Source organism: Dermacentor andersoni, chromosome 6 (assembly GCF_023375885.2).
Source record: "Dermacentor andersoni chromosome 6, qqDerAnde1_hic_scaffold, whole genome shotgun sequence".
Taxonomy (NCBI): domain Eukaryota; kingdom Metazoa; phylum Arthropoda; class Arachnida; order Ixodida; family Ixodidae; genus Dermacentor; species Dermacentor andersoni.
In genome coordinates, this window is record NC_092819.1 from 121,817,374 (window position 1) to 121,834,305 (window position 16,932).

At 49.0% G+C, this 16,932-nt stretch overlaps 1 non-coding gene across 1 annotated transcript; it reads left to right on the forward strand.

Annotated features, from left to right (window-relative positions):
- Positions 1-580: 580 nt before the first annotated feature.
- Positions 581-781, forward strand: LOC126523118 (U2 spliceosomal RNA). The gene has a single exon (XR_007597595.1). It is a non-coding gene; the product is annotated as a U2 spliceosomal RNA (small nuclear RNA).
- Positions 782-16,932: the final 16,151 nt, after the last annotated feature.

Genomic DNA, 16,932 nt, shown 5'->3' on the forward strand with positions numbered 1-16,932 from the left:
ATGCGTTTGTGCCGTAATTATTTTCTAGCCGCTATCTTTCAGGGAAACATACATAGGCTGGATATCATATACAGATATTTACATGCAGTACATCAGATACTTAATATCTATACAGTTGTTAAAATTATCAGTAGTGATCCGTAGTGTTGCGTGGCACTCTTCATGTTTTTCATGGGACGGTTTCGTCTACGGCAACAGCGGATACAAAAGCGGTAAGTGGCTCAAAGAGCTGGCATGACCGCGAGCTAGTCGCCGCATGCGTTTGTGTCGTAATGACTTTCTAGCCGCTACCGTCATCTTCCTCGGCCGCCTTTTATATATGGCATGCTCCAGCGCGTGTGCCTCGTACCTCTAGCCGCGAGCTGCGACGCTAGAAAAAAATCATGAGTGACTTCACTCTCTGAAGCTGGATGACCAGCGAAGCTGTTCCATGACAGAGAGGTGACACCCAAATAAAAGTACGAAGTCGTTTACCGTGACATGTAGAAACATTCTGGAGGAGCCGATGGAAACTAGGCAGTGTAACGTTTCGACGGACCACCGCCAAGGGAGAGCGGGAGGAAAGGAAATTAAATGAGCAAGCGCTTGTAACGCCGACAGAGAGGGTGGTGCCGACGAGAGTTAAAGCATAGTATCTGTTGTCAGCTTACTATCTGATTGCGGTTCTATTTGGATCCAAGGAACCAAACCTATTTTTGCAAGTTGACGGAGTGTTTGAAGCCTGCTTTACCTCCGCGGCGGGTCGGCCCGTTATTGCACTACTGGGAGCAGCCCACGTTTCATGCACACGCAAAAGAAAAATCTACGAATCCGTAGCCATAAGCAGCTTTGCTGTAAAAAAAGGCAAGAAGAATAAAAAAGAGCTTCTGCTCCTGCCATCGGTCGCAACGGTTTTGAGTGCTTTCGCTCGCTGACCCACTCATTGTTGTAATGAACCTTACCTCAGTGCCTATGAGGTGGTGAGCCGGACCTGATTGTACGGCGAGTACGACGTCATGGACAAGGCCACGACGAGACCGATGACCAGTACAGATTCACATGCCGTCAGTTTGGCCACAAAATCCTGCAGCCTGGTTTAATGAGGTGGAGGCTATCTTCGACCTTCGGCGCATTACCTCGCATGGGCCGACCGAGGTGGTTGAAGAGTTCCAAGACGTTGTGTACGCAGCATAGGACACCTGCCCCCCCCTCCTATGACGCCTCTCTGGAGACCGCCTTGCCGTCGGAAGTAGAGAATTTGACGATGCTAGTTAAGAATTTGTCGTTCGTCAAGAAGTTGGTTTTTCAGCTCGCCACATCGTACGAAAGCGTGACCCAAGGGATCGGCGCCTCGGCGGCGACTAGCATGCGCTCCACGCGCACACCGTCCCTCATCGCTTTCCACGACCTCACATTCATAACTTCGCAGTCAACCTAGTTGGAATGTAATATTCAGCAAGATGGATATATTGGAATGCTACCATCAAATCCCTGCCGTGCCAGCGCATATCCGCAACCCTGCAACTGCGGCACCATTCGGTCCTTTTGAGTACATCCGTATGCTATTCGGGATGAGAAACGCTTCTCAATTGTTCCATAGCTTTATTAACTCGATCACCCCGAGACCCCCCTCTTCTATGCGTGCCTCGATGACGTCTTGATGGCTAGTATTTGCTCCCAGCAGAATAACAACAACTTGTGCCTGTTATTTTCTTGGCTCCAGAAACATGGCTTTCTCAGCAAGCCCGCAAGATGTTTCTTCGCTATGGACGTCATTGAGTTTCTCAGGTAGGGCGTGACTCCCAAAAGAATGAGACCGTTCGGAAAGAAAGTTCATGCCTCGCGCGAGTTCCCTCGCCTAACGTCACTGCGAAAGCACCGTGAGTTCCTTGGCCTGCTGGACATTCACCGCCGTTTTCTTCTCAATATCGCCCGAATTATGATACCCCTGACCGATCGTCTCAAGACCACCAGCTTCACTGTCCTGGACATCGGGCACCGAAGATTCCTTTGAAGCTGCCACGAACGCATTGACAGATGGCACCTTGGTGTACACCCCTTACATGTGGCACCAATGGGTTTAATCCTCGATGCTTCTATTGGGGATGTCGGCGCCGTTTAGGAACAGTTTCAGCTCCTGTACCCCACTCAGGTGGGTCTCCCCGAAGCTTAAGCGTGCAGGAACGCGGTACAGCACGTTCGGTCGCGAGCTTCTGGCAGTATACTTGCGCTTTCGGCATTTGTGACACCTGCTGGAAGGAACAAGCTTTCACGTCGTCATGGATGACAAGCCTTTGACGTACGCTTTTCGCGGTAATGACAACATCTATACCGCGCGACTCACCCTGGTTGCTCAGTGGCTATGGTGCTGGGCCGCTGAGCACGAGGTTGTCAGATCGAATCACGGCCACGGCGGCCGCATTTCGATGAGGGCGAAATGCGAAAACACCCATGTGCTCAGATTTAGGGGCACGTTAAAGAACCCTAGGTGGTCGAAATTTCCGGACTCCTCCACTACGGCGTGGCTCATAATCAGAAAGTGGTTTTGGCACGTGAAACCCCATGATTAATTTTTTTAATCTATACCGCGCGGTAGATACCGCACCTCAATTTCACCTTCTTGTTCACCGCGGACATGCGATGCATTGATGGCCCAGTCAAGGCAGCCACATAGGGCTTCTTTCACTTAAGAGCAACATTCATGGCCACAGTTGATTTCGAAAAAAATTACAATGATGCAGGATTCAGACGTCGAGCTTCGGGACCTCCGGTCGGCAGCTACATGATTAGTGGAGTTCGACGTGCCCCTTTCATTTTCTTCAGGTACTATCACTTGCGACATGTCAAGGGTTCGAACACGCGCATTCTTTCCATTTCGACTGCGCCATCAAGTATTTGCCAAGGTGCACGGCGCATCTCGTAGGTCATATTGAAGTTCGTGCCGGCCCGTGTCTAATTACGTCCCTTTTTGTGTGGCCGAGTGTGAACTCTAACGTGCGCCACTGGGCTTCCAAATGTCTTCACTGTCAATGCTCCTAGGAGATTCTACACGCAAAGTCGCCAATTTACTCCTTTCATCCACCTGACGCCGGTTTCAATCACATTCACAACGACATCGCTCGTCCGCTGCCAACATCCCTACGTGCTCACTACATATTCCCTTGTGCAGAGCGTTATAGCCGCTGTCCTGAAACATTCACTGTCACTGATATAATGCCACTTACAGTTAATTGCGGGTCTGTCAGTTGCTGGATCAAGCGCTTTGGGTGCCGCATCGTTGATACGACTGACTGCGGCCGACAATTTGAATGTGATCACTTCCGTGAACTCACGTGCCTGCGTTGCGTCCGCCATATCCATACTACCGTGCATCACCAATCGGCAAATGCAGCAGTTGGTCTTCGCCTTCGACCTACTGCCGCCGTGATGGCCCACCAGCCTCGTTCTTCTTTGGCTGAATACTTTCCTCCCGTGCTGCTAACAGGGCACTCCTCTTTCATGAAAGACCTCGGATGCACAGCTGCAGAACGGATGTATGGCAACGTTACGGTTGCCAGATAATTTTTCGCACCAGCTTAGGTTCCACCCCGATCCAAACAGGTATGTTGAACATTTCCGCTTCTTGTTTGCACGCATGCGTCTTTGCCCTAGTAAGGTAGCCTCCTCAAGTAATGTTTCTGTCAGCAAAGACATGCCTGCTGCGAGCCACGTTTTCGTACGGCGTAATGACATCCGACCACCTCTCACGCATCCCTATCGCAGCGCTTTCAAGGTACTCAAGCCTACAGCAAAAAAACTATTACTGTCGACCTCAACGGATGTGAAGAAGTCGTGGCGGTAGACAGGGTGAAACCAGCCTACCTAGCAACATAGCCATCATTACCTCCTCTCGAACACTTTACCACTACGGAAACGGCGCATCTGCCCGATTGCCTGGCATTAAAGTCTGTTTTTTTTTTATGGGCGTCGCTGCACAGCTCTTGCATTGTCTTCCAAACACTAGCGCATACCCACTATGGGGGATCGGCCAAGAATCAGGCGGTAGCCAGTATGTTTTGTCCTCAAAGGGCGCGCTCTCCAGCAGCCATCATCATTTTCTTCGGCTGCCTTTTGTATATCGCGCACTGCAGCGCGTGTTTCTCGTGCCTTTTCCTTGGTGCTGCGTAGTTAGCCCAAAGAAAGGAACAAGAATAAAAGAGAGAATCTGATCCTACCGTTGGTCCAAACAGTTTTGAGAACTCACACCTTGTTGTAGTGGACTTAACCTCGCGCCCTATAGCTTAAATTTCAGGCTCGGGTAACAAAATTACACCCTTGGTGTCGTATCTTGCCACAGAAAAATAATAATCATCTGTCCTGTCCGCATTTCCTTGCTTAAACGCTGCGAGCTCGAAGAGCATGTGCGTTGTCAATATAACAGAGCATTCTCGGCATGAAACTAGCGAGCATCGCATTTTCAACAAAGGAAACGCAAGCAAGGCAAATAACGATTATTGTTTTGTAGCATATATACCCCCTAAAGGGTGTACTTCATCTTAGAGTGTAGACGTCTTCTATTAAAAAGTGGCCGTCGTATAATTTCATGAATGTTTAACTATTTATAAGACCGTACTTTGCGGAAATTATGAGTATGGAAAATTTCAATCCCATTGCAACCAAACATACGAAGTTTAGGCAAATTCGTGTACTAACCCTTATTCCAATGCTGGTTGAATGACCCTGCTTGTACTTCCCGTAGGGACTAACGTTACAGATATCCCTAGTAACTATTGCATGAAACTTGAGGCTCGAAACTGTAAACTAGTTCTTGGCAGTGCCATTGCAAGATGGCGCCACGTTCCCACTTAACACGTTCGGCGTTAAAAGCTGAACTTTCTCGAGACCTTGCGCGCCTGGTTCGGCTGCGTATACTAAAAATGATTTCAGAGGGTACTTGCATTGCCATGCTTGTTTACCCAAAGCATTTTCTGAATAATAATGGCACAAGGGCAAAGTTCGCTATAGCAGCGGGGGCCTTATAGGCGTGTCTAGCTAAATATGTTAGTTTAGAAAGCTCAATAAAAGCCTGATCTTCTCGTTGTCGCCTTTGTAGTGCTCCACGATCTGAATTAAACACATTCCAGTCAGTCGAGGTATTCGCGCGCCCCATGCATTGCTGCTTTCGTGTTTTCAGCGGAAGCTGTGTCCGTTAACTGGGAAGAGTATTCGTGTGGGTCTGGAGTTGCCTGGGTTTCAGTGAGGTCTGTGTGACTAATGTGGAGTGCTCCTTTGCCGGGAGGCTTTTATGGCAACGGATGATTTCTGCCGATTCAGTAATACACGCCCTCAACTCTTCTCGGTGGTAGTCAATTAGGAGCTGCTGAATTAGATGCTTCCGAGAACGCCTAAAAACTTTTTTATTTGATATCTTCCCCAAAATTTATCGCTTACAAAATTGCTTAAATAATCCTTCTTGCCTTTACAATGAGGCAGAAAATTAAAAAAATGAATGTCGCTTACTGTATACAATTACCAACATATGATATTTTTACGTGTGGAAAGACAGAAGAAAGAGGCTATTTACTGACTACTTACACTGGAGCCAGACACACGGGCCGACACTCGCTCGCGCCAAGGGCACAGGCCCACTTCATCGTCCTTTTCACGGCGGCTCGTCTCTTGAGCATCTCTGTGATATCGTAATACTACCCCCTCCCCACCCCTCCCCGGCGGCAAAAGCGCTGTCACGGTGCTGTTAAATATCCAAGGCACGTGGAGAGTTGTAGGGCTTGAGTTGGGCGACGTGGACAATGTCACTGGCTGTCACAGCGGAGGACGTAGTGGGTGTGGCTAGAACAATTTCATACGTGACATCGGTCACTTGGCGGAGCACCCGATATGGGCCTGTGTAACAGGAAAGCAGTTTTTCACAAAGGACAAGTTTACGCGATGGTGACCAAAGCAACCCCAGGGTGCCGGGCACAATATGGACATCACGGTGACGGAGGTTGTAGCGTTGTTTCTGTTTGTCTTGAGACAATTGTAGACAAGCGCGCGCAAGTTGGCGAGCATGGTCAGCATGGATGATTACATCACGGGCATAATTGCTAGCTGAATCTCTGGTGGGCGGAAGCACAGTGTCCAGTGGTAGCGTCGGTTCTCGGTCATACAAGAGGTAAAAGGCGGAAAAGCTAGCAGTTTCGAGACGGGAACAATTTTACGCAAAGGTAATGTAAGGTGAAGTCAAGTCCCAGTCATGGTGGTCGTCTGAAACGTATCTGCATAGCATGTGTGTAAGGGTGCAGTTCAAACGCACAGCGAAACAGTTCGTTTCAGAGTGGCAGTAGGTGGTAAATTTACGATGCATTGAGTAGGCATGCATGATGTCGGCAACTGTCTGTTAGCAGTTGACGCTGAGCACCATGAATCAAAACGATATAATCTGTAACTGGTCGGAAGAGTGCGGGTTACGGCGTAGCGGGTCGCGTAGTCCGGCGCGACTTCAACCCACTTCTTTCCTTATGCAGATTCCGGAAATACACCGGCAAGGTCTAAGCCGACACGATGGAAGGGCTCGGCAGGGATGTCGAGCGGCTGCAGGTAACCAGAGGGGATCTGGCGACGCTTCTTGCGTCGTTGGCAAAGTTCACAAGTGGCGAGGTAACGTCGTACAGAACGGGCAAGGCCAGGCCAGAAAAAATGGCGACGTACACGGTCATAGGTACGAGATACGCCGAGGTGTCCTGTTGTCGGTGCGTCGTGAAGCTCTTCTAGAATGGTTGAGCGGAGGTGTTTAGGTATTACAAGTAGAAACTCAAAGCCGTCCGAATGAAGGTTGCGACGGTACAGAGTACCGTCGCGGAGGACGAAGAGGCGTAGAGTAGCATCGGCTGGAGAGTGTTCAAAATGGTGGACGAGTGCTCTGATATAGGCGTCACGACGTTGCTCGTCGGCGAAATGAAGCAGCTGTGACAGAGAGAATACCCAAGCAGCACTGGCAATATTGGAGGAGTGAGAGGCGTCAACAGGACAACGCTACAAGCTCTCAGCGTCTTGGTGCAGGCGGCCAGACTTGTACGCCGCGGAAGATGTAAATTCTTTTAGCCTCAAAGCCCATCAGCCAAGCCGGCCGGTAGGATCTTTTAGTGATGGGAGCCAGCAGAGAGCATGATGGTCAGTGACTACGGAAAAAGGGCGACCGTAAAGGTAAGGACGGAACTTCGCAACCACCCTGACAACAGCAAGGTATTCTCGTTGAGTAATGGAATACTTGCGCTCCGATGGTGCTAGTAGGCGGCTCGCATGAGCAATGCACGCTGACGCTGGGCTAAGACGGCACCTGCGCCATGACCGCTGGCATCTGTACGCAATGTTGTAGGGCCATCAGGGTCGAAGTGGGCGAGAATGGCTGGTTGCGTGAGAAGAGTGACGAGAGAAGGCAACAGCTTCTGAAGTACCACACGTGTATTGTACTCCTTTATTCAAAAATTATTGAGGGGTCTAGCAATTGCCGCGAAATTTTCAACAAGACCACGAACATACGAGCATAGCCCTACAAAATTTCGAACGTCTGCGGCTGTCTTCGGAACCGGAAAGTCTCGTACAGCGCCAGTTTTGTCGGGATGAAGCTGTACTGCGGAAGAGCCAACGAAGTGACCCAGAGCAGTATTTTAGTGGTGGCCAAAACTGCATTTGGACGAGTTAAGTTGCAGCCTTGCCTTTCGATGTACATCACGTATAGTTGTTAGACGCCCAAGGTGAGTGTCGAACGTTGGCGAGAAGACGTTGATGTCCTCGAGGTAGCAGAGGCATGTGGATAATTTGAAACGTTGGAGCAAGCAGTCCATCATACGCTCAAATGTGGCAGGAGCATTGCATAATCCAAACGGCATTACTTTAAATTGGTATGAGCCATCAGGTGTGATGAACGCAATTTTTTCTCTGTCCATATGGTCGAAAGCAATCTGCCAGTATCAAGAACAAAGATCAATAGACGAGAAATAGCTGGAGCCATGCAGGCAGTCAAGGGCGTCGTCTATACGTGGGAGCAGGTAGACGTCCTTCGTAGTAATGTTGTTCAGATGACGGTAGTCCACACAAAAGCCCCACGTGCCGTCTCTTTTCTCAATGAACACCACAGATGACGCCCAGGGACTCGAAGAAGGTTCAATGATGTTTTTACCTAGCATTTGGTTCACTTCACTTTGGATTACAAAGCGCTCCGACGCAGAAACAGGATACGGCCATCGATGAATAGGCATAGCATCGCCATCAAAAATCCGATGCTTGACCGCGAGCGTCTGGCCTAAAGGGCGATCGTTGAAGTAGAAAATATCTCGGCAATACGATTACACTTGGCAAAGGTCTTCAGCCTTAGCAAAGGAGATCATCATCGTCGTCGTCGTCGTCGTCAGCAGCAGCAGCAGCAGCAGCAGCAGCAGCAGCAGCAGCAGCAGCAGCAGCAGCAGCAGCAGCAGCAGCAGCAGCAGCAGCAGCAGCAGCAGCAGCAGCAGCAGCAGCAGCAGCAGCAGCAGCAGCAGCAGCAGCAGCAGCAGCAGCAGCAGCAGCAGCAGCAGCAGCAGCAGCAGCAGCAGCAGCAGCAGCAGCAGCAGCAGCAGCAGCAGCAGCAGCAGCAGCAGCAGCAGCAGCAGCAGCAGCAGCAGCAGCAGCAGCAGCAGCAGCAGCAGCAGCAGCAGCAGCAGCAGCAGCAGCAGCAGCAGCAGCAGCAGCAGCAGCAGCAGCAGCAGCAGCAGCAGCAGCAGCAGCAGCAGCAGCAGCAGCAGCAGCAGCAGCAGCAGCAGCAGCAGCAGCAGCAGCAGCAGCAGCAGCAGCAGCAGCAGCAGCAGCAGCAGCAGCAGCAGCAGCAGCAGCAGCAGCAGCAGCAGCAGCAGCAGCAGCAGCAGCAGCAGCAGCAGCAGCAGCAGCAGCAGCAGCAGCAGCAGCAGCAGCAGCAGCAGCAGCAGCAGCAGCAGCAGCAGCAGCAGCAGCAGCAGCAGCAGCAGCAGCAGCAGCAGCAGCAGCAGCAGCAGCAGCAGCAGCAGCAGCAGCAGCAGCAGCAGCAGCAGCAGCAGCAGCAGCAGCAGCAGCAGCAGCAGCAGCAGCAGCAGCAGCAGCAGCAGCAGCAGCAGCAGCAGCAGCAGCAGCAGCAGCAGCAGCAGCAGCAGCAGCAGCAGCAGCAGCAGCAGCAGCAGCAGCAGCAGCAGCAGCAGCAGCAGCAGCAGCAGCAGCAGCAGCAGCAGCAGCAGCAGCAGCAGCAGCAGCAGCAGCAGCAGCAGCAGCAGCAGCAGCAGCAGCAGCAGCAGCAGCAGCAGCAGCAGCAGCAGCAGCAGCAGCAGCAGCAGCAGCAGCAGCAGCAGCAGCAGCAGCAGCAGCAGCAGCAGCAGCAGCAGCAGCAGCAGCAGCAGCAGCAGCAGCAGCAGCAGCAGCAGCAGCAGCAGCAGCAGCAGCAGCAGCAGCAGCAGCAGCAGCAGCAGCAGCAGCAGCAGCAGCAGCAGCAGCAGCAGCAGCAGCAGCAGCAGCAGCAGCAGCAGCAGCAGCAGCAGCAGCAGCAGCAGCAGCAGCAGCAGCAGCAGCAGCAGCAGCAGCAGCAGCGGCGGCGGCGGCGGCGGCGGCGGCGGCGGCGGCGGCGGCGGCGGCGGCGGCGGCGGCGGCGGCGGCGGCGGCGGCGGCGGCGGCGGCGGCGGCGGCGGCGGCGGCGGCGGCGGCGGCGGCGGCGGCGGCGGCGGCGGCGGCGGCCTGGTTACGCCCAATGCAGGGCAAAAGCCTCTCCCATACTTCTCCAACTAACCCGGTCATGTACTAATTGTGGCAATGTTGTCCCTGCAAACTTCTTAATCTCATCCGCCCACCTAACTTTCTACCACCCCCTGCTACGTTTCCCTTCTCTTGGGATCGAGTCCCTAGCCCTTAATGACCATCGGTTATCTTCCTTCCCCATTACATCTCCCGCCTATGCCCATTTCTTTTTTCTTGAGTTCAACTAAGATTTCATTAACTCGCGTTTGTTCCCTCATCCAATCAGCTCTTTTCTTATCCCTTAACGTTACACCATCATTCTTCTTTCCATAGCTCGTTGCGTCGTCCTCAATTTAAGTAGAACCCTTTTCGTAAGCCTGCAAGTTTCTGCCCCGTACGTGAGTACTGATAAGACACAGCTGTTATGCACTTTTCTCGTGAAGGGTAATGGCAACCTGCTGTTCATGATCTGAGAATGCCTGCCAAACGCACCCCAGCCCATACTTTTTCCGATTATTTCAGTCTTATGATCCGGTTCCGCGGATAGTACCTGCCCTAAGTAGATGTATTCCCTTACCACTTCCAGTGCCTCGCTACCTATCGTAAACTGCTGTTCTCTTCCGAGACTGTTAAACATTTCTTTAGTTTTCTGCAGATTAACTTTTACACCTACCCTTCTGCTTTGCCTCTCCAGGTCAGTGAGCGTACATTGCAATTGGTCCCCTGAGTCACAATAGACAATAGGCAAGGCAATATCATCAGTGAATCGCAAGTTACTAACGTATTCTTCATCAAGTCTTATCGCCAATTTTTCCCAATCCAGGTCTCTGAATACCTCCTGTAAACACGCTGTGAATAGCATTGAGGAGATCGGACACTGATCTACCAGCCGAGAAGACCAACCCGCAAATAAAACAAAAAAAAAATCGCTGGTTTCAGATCTTCCAATGTACTTTGCTCTTAGGTACCAACTGTAATATTTTTTTGCTTTCTGTGCTTTTATGAAGAGGAAAACTCCACATTACTACAATATCAACAACAGTACACAAAATATACTGGCTTTGAAGCTGTGAGCACGCACCGCACTTTTGTACATTTAGCCCATGTAGTATTGGGGCAACACGTGCGAGCAAAATAATTAGGTTTTCGATCAAAGCACTGTGGCAAGCGGGAAGAAATAGTTGTCATGCCCGGTCGAAACAATACCATCTGAAATCCTATTTACTTATATTTTTTTGAAGAATCGCTATAACCGTTTATACATTTGCTTCCTAGAAGTTATATACTAGCTTGCCTCGTCAATCTCAAAAATGTATTCACTTTGCGGGAGAAGGCGTCGTGAAAAACTACGCAACATAACAGTGAAACATCCAGGAAGGTTCTTATCCAGATTGGCAAAATCGTGCACTGAGAGCGTGTCGACTAGCGTGCGATTGAAAGTTGAATTATGATCGTTGTAAGCTTGTTTTGCGCCTAGCACGAGCGAGTAGTGTTAGCGATGACATTGGTGCGAGAATGGTCAGCTCGATCTACGATAAGTTCTTGTAGACCTACACATTGAACGTCGCAGTCGTCACGATGAGAGCACTCTTTTGACATTATAGCCCAGTGGGCTTTGAAGGCTCGAGTGGTAGCTCACCTTGAGGGGTATTGGCTAACAATTATTACTAAACGTACTTTGTGATGATCAAAAGGATGCAGAAACACCACTGGTGTTGTCTAACTATTCGTAAACAGGCCCCCAAATTTCATTTAGCCCACCCCCAAACATTAATTAGGCCCACGCCCAAATTTCAAGTTGGCACACCCTCAAATTTAATTTAGCCCTCCCCAAAATTTAAAGTCGGCCACGCCCAATTTTCATTTCGCCGCGCCTTAAATTTCAAATTGGCCTAATCCCAAATTTCAGCTGGGCCACCCCTAATTTTGAAGTTGGTCCACCCACGAATGCCAATAAATCGCCCCCAAATTTCGAGTCGATGCACCCCACAATTTAGGTTGGTCCACCCCCCTATGGCCCCCAAATTTAGATTGGCCGACCCTGAGATTGCCCCCACATTTAGGTAGGACCAACCCATATCACCCCCAAATACAGATTGGCCCGCCTGCACAAACCACCAGATTTAGATTGGCCCACTCCAATACTACCTGCAGATCAAGGTCGGCCCACCCCCATATCAGCCCCAAACTAACGCTGGCACACCCCTTGATCAATTCAAACTTAGGATGGCCCACCACAAATCACCCCCCGATTAAGGTTAGTCCACCCATATATCACCCCCGATTAAGCTTGGCCCAACCGCACACCACCCCGATGGTTAAGTTAGCCCGTCCCCATGTCACCCCTAAATTTAGGTTGGCCAACCCCATGTCATCCCCAAATCCAGGTTGACCCACCCCCATATCAGCCTCAAATTCAGCTTGGCTCACTGCCATTTCACCCCAAATTCAGGTTGGGCCACTCCTATATAACTACCAAATTCAGCTTGGCCCATCCCTGTATCACGCCCAAATTTATGCTGATGCTATTCCAATTTCAAGTTGGCCACCCCAACCCTTTTTATGAAGACCTATGTATTTATATGGGAAATGCGTCAAGTTTGTTGGCGTTAGAGACAGGATTTTCCGCGATTTTGCTACCAAATTGCTGGGGTACTCACCAAAGAATGCTGCGCATTAAAAGCAAATGCAGCGAACGACGGACGCCATATGTTGATCCTAAATGATGACGGCTAGCCAAGCTAGCTTCTCTGTAGGGCGACAGGGGCAGACACAGCACGGGATATTTATTCAAACGTTTTTTTTTTTACGGCCAAACCGACAGATTCATACCACTTGGCTGTAAGGAACACATTAACAGTAGCTATTAATCCAGACGCTGCACATCTTCTCCTATTTGGTGCATTTATTTGGATGAATATTTAGAAATAATTAACGTTCGGGCAGCGATTCAGCCTAGCAGACCCTTTGTTCCACACAAATGTTGCATAGGAATGGCACTGGCCACCGGGTGGCATTGTGGCCCAGGTGGACCTGATTCGCTCGGAGTGTGTGCCATCAAGGACAGCCGAAAGTCAAAGAAAACGGACCCTCCAGAAGAACGCAATAAGAATAGCCATTTTCTTATCCCAGGTTCCACGCTACAAAGCAAGAAAGTTCTTTTTCTTTTGCATAACACATAGCCATGCGCAAGCTTCTAGTTATGATGTCAAATGAATAAAATCTTCATAAGAGCGATGACTTAACAAATGAACACGACACTACGTTTTAGGAAGGAAAAAGTAGAAAACAAATATTTCAAGAGCACCCCTGGAAAACCAGTACCGAAAGCAAATCTTGAGTTTTGTGTTTCTACCATCTGGTAGGAGGCTATAAAACTAAGTCCTGTGCGGCTTTAAAAAAAACTGCGCTGCTGAAAAACCAGAACCTAAAACAAATCTTGGGTATTGTGTTTCTGCCATCTAGTGAGAGACTACAAAACTAGGTCTTATGAGGCTTAAAGAAATGCGAAGCGCGAATCGAACCACGGCCAGCGGGACTATGGGTGCGCGCGATTCTACCACTCTGCCACAGCTTCCGAGGCTTCGCCAAGCGGTACGCTCATGTTTTTATAGATACCACGGGAATTTTCAAGACCGTGTTACAAAAATCGCTTTTCAGAACAGTGTTACGTCATGTGTGGAGAGTCGAGATAGGCATCAATCGAAAGCTGAGCCTCCGGGCTACATACAATGCACTGGGTATTACGATAGACGCCGTGGTTTTATTACAGGCATCGTTTTCGCCTCGAAAATCTAGTACAAATTTTCGTCGTTTCCATAGGCTTCCATTGCTAAATCTTTAACCGAGGTGGGAACAAAATTTTTACCTGCCATAGCATGATCACTTAATTTAGCTCGTTTGGATTGTCTTCCAGAACACGCCTATTACCTGCCTTTTTAAGTAAGCGACCTGCAGCTTTTGTTATTAGCGAAAAACCCGCTCGTTCCATTGAAAACGCCTTAGCTTCGAGCCGGGCCCGCTTGGGGCACCAGTTGGTACGTGTAAAGAATGACGGATATGAGGTGGCCAGAATACAGCATTCGAAACTACGGCAGTCGCCATGTACACTTGACGCATCCGAGATCACGTTCAAAATATCGCCGGCGCACCGCGGAGGGATAAGACGCTAAAGAGCGATATAAGATTATAATGAACGGAACGCCATCAGTGCATCTGGCACCGCCGCCTGCAGTAGTTTGCTTGCCTTATCAATACACATTGCGCCACCCTCTGCAGCAGTTCGTTTTGTTGCAGCGCCATCGTTCATACCGGTCGTATCAACTTTCATAGAATTGATCATGACACTGGTCTGCCAGAAGATAAGCTAGTGATACAATACATACGCATACTTAGACGGTTCCCAGAGGTGTGTCTGCGGGATGTTTTACTGTTTCTCTTGTTAAGTATTGCAACCAGGATACTTCAGCCAAACAAAGCTTGGGCGATTGGAATTACAAAAGTGCTTGCCCGGACTCCTAGTGAGAAGCCGCACCTGGAACCTATTCCCGCGGGTATTTCTTCTACCTTTCTAAATTTACAAAAGAAAAACCTTTAGTATCCTGAACGGGAGAAAAGACATTCTGAGGCTGGCGCAGCGATTGCGACCCATTGCTTCATCTACGCGTTCGCTCTGATGGAGCACAGACAATTCATGGCAAGAATTGATCAGATGTCGGCGGCTGGCCAATTGGCAGCGAAGCGGCGAAAAGAAAACGGTTGCGGCAGTTTTCGGGTTCCAGTGACTTTCCTGATTACTTTTGTCATCCGCTTTAGAAGGCGATGGTGGCAAATAGTCACCCAGCCTGCGTGAGCTAATTAGGCACGCTATTCACGGTTTTTAGCCAACCATATTCACTACATTTCCCTAAAGTTTCTTTTTTTCTCTTCCTTAAACTTCGACTCCTTCTCTGCTTTTTGTCCACCAATACACTAATCGTCTGGCTTTCATCTCGCCTGCTGACAAGTTAATGCTTCTACTCACTTTAAATCATAATACTGCTTTCTCACTGCATGCCGACCGCCAGGCGAGTTGTTAACATAGCGGATGCTCTCCCCACCATGTGGACTTGCCAGAGGCCCAGGAACGGCAGTAGCTGTCTGCGCTTCGCGGCTTTTGGCAAATGTGAGACGTCACCAGCATTGTTTAGCATAGTGTAAGCGTACACTGTGGCCTTGAAAATTGTTCACGGCGCATATAATAATGTGTTCTGCGCGGATAACCAAGCAGAGGCAAGTGCAGAAGCTGGCAGTCGTGGTTCGGTCCATGCAATAATGTATTGTTGCGCAGAAATAGCCTTGTAATTTCTTCACTCAGAACATGGTTCTGCGCATTGGAGACCTGTACACTAGTGGCCATGTTTATAACTACTGAAAATAAAAACATTTATCACCCTTACCTATGTTTCCAAAGTGCACGAGACGGATCGCCATCAAGGCTGAACGATTAGACGATAAACATTTCTTCTTGAAAACATTTGTTTGAAGTCACCATAGGAATACGAGGCGAGTGCGGTAAAAAAATATTTTCTGATTTCAATTTAGGTTGTTTCTACTTTATTCCAAATATGCAATGCTTATAATGAACGCGTTCGTGTGGTGGAATCATGATGAAATAACGATGACGACAGTTTGTATTAAGTGTTAGCAAAACACAGACAATGACAGGTAGCATGTTCTGCCTATTGTTAGCACTACATCCTTAATGTCCATTGCCAATAGGCAACATTGTTACGCGCTAAATGCGACAGGCTCTGTGTATAATTTCTTAAACGCGTGGACGCTGTCCATCGAGACGGCATAAAAGCGTGGTAAGAAATGCGACTTTAAAATTTCGATGGGATAATCGACGTTACTACGCTGAAGGAGGCAATAACTTCTAGAGACGACTCCACGGCTGGCGCTCAGGCATCGATCGAAATGCTTAAGCCCAACAGCGTTTGTACAGCGCTGCAGCTCGTTCAATATTGCTAGGATAATGGGACTCCTTCTGCCTTTAGTAGCTTTTCGGATGCTTTCGTGCATTTTTTTTGCTGCACCCGTAGCCGCAGCAGTACTGAGAAGTAGCTCTGGTGGTAGCGCATTGGTTTTCGCTTTCGGGTGCCAAACACAACATTGGTAAACACGTCTAGGCACTGCATAGGCTTTTCGCAGGCGTTTGCCGCAGATGGCCCCACCTGTCCGACTTGACACAGCAGCGCATGACGCCGCTTGCAAGCAGGAATAAATCTGAGATCACAAGATTTATCATAGAAACGGTGCCGAACCTTCTCTGCCGCCCACCAATACAACACTCGGCTTTCCTTGTCATTGTCCACTAAACATCTGGATTATTTGCTATTGTCTCGACAGGGGGCTATATCTGCATTGCACTACTGGTTTTTTTTTAGTCTTTGAAAATAACGTGCATTATTTTATGAAATAAATTGTTTTGTAAACTGTGATCTCTAAATATAGCAACATATATTCTAGAAAGACTTGTAAATATTGTTGATATTTTAAGATAAAAATCTGTAATGTAATCAGGCGCGCAAATCCAGTAAATTGCAATTGAATTTAAAGCCTGCTAGTGAGATAGGGAGAGGGTGAAGTTGTGGCACTTGGAAAAAAAAGAGGGAACATCAAGGGGGACACCTGCCGGTAGTTTAAAGTTTCCCGCTTTATGTTAAAAGTAGCAGAGCCAATCCGAGTTCTGAGCAAGTCCTAATGTTTAGGATGCTTTTATGGCAGCCTAAAAGTAAGGCGAAAGCTGCCAGCCCAGAAGTCAGGACACTCTTCGTTTTTACAAAAAACGAAAATGATAATAAACGCGCTTGTCTGACAGTGGGAAAACACTGGCAAGCAGGCCGTTGGTCTTGTGCCTTACCTAGAGATTCATATTAATTCCCAGCACATATTTAGTGATACTATTGAGTCTATATGGTATATATTGTCTTGTTCTGTTTCTGGCAAGTTTTCTTTGATATATGTATCTAGTACCCTGCATAAAGGAGTATATATGCATGAGCTCTATCAAATCTACTGGCTCGTTTTTCAGGGCAGAGGCTTCTTGTATCGACAGAACGCGTCTACCAAAAGATCACAAGCATTGTTACAACTCGGATAATGACCGGGTGGTATGACCTTCTTCACTCAGTAATTTTGTCACAACATAAGATAATAGTCTCTGAAATAACATGAGAGTTCTTGGACATACATTTG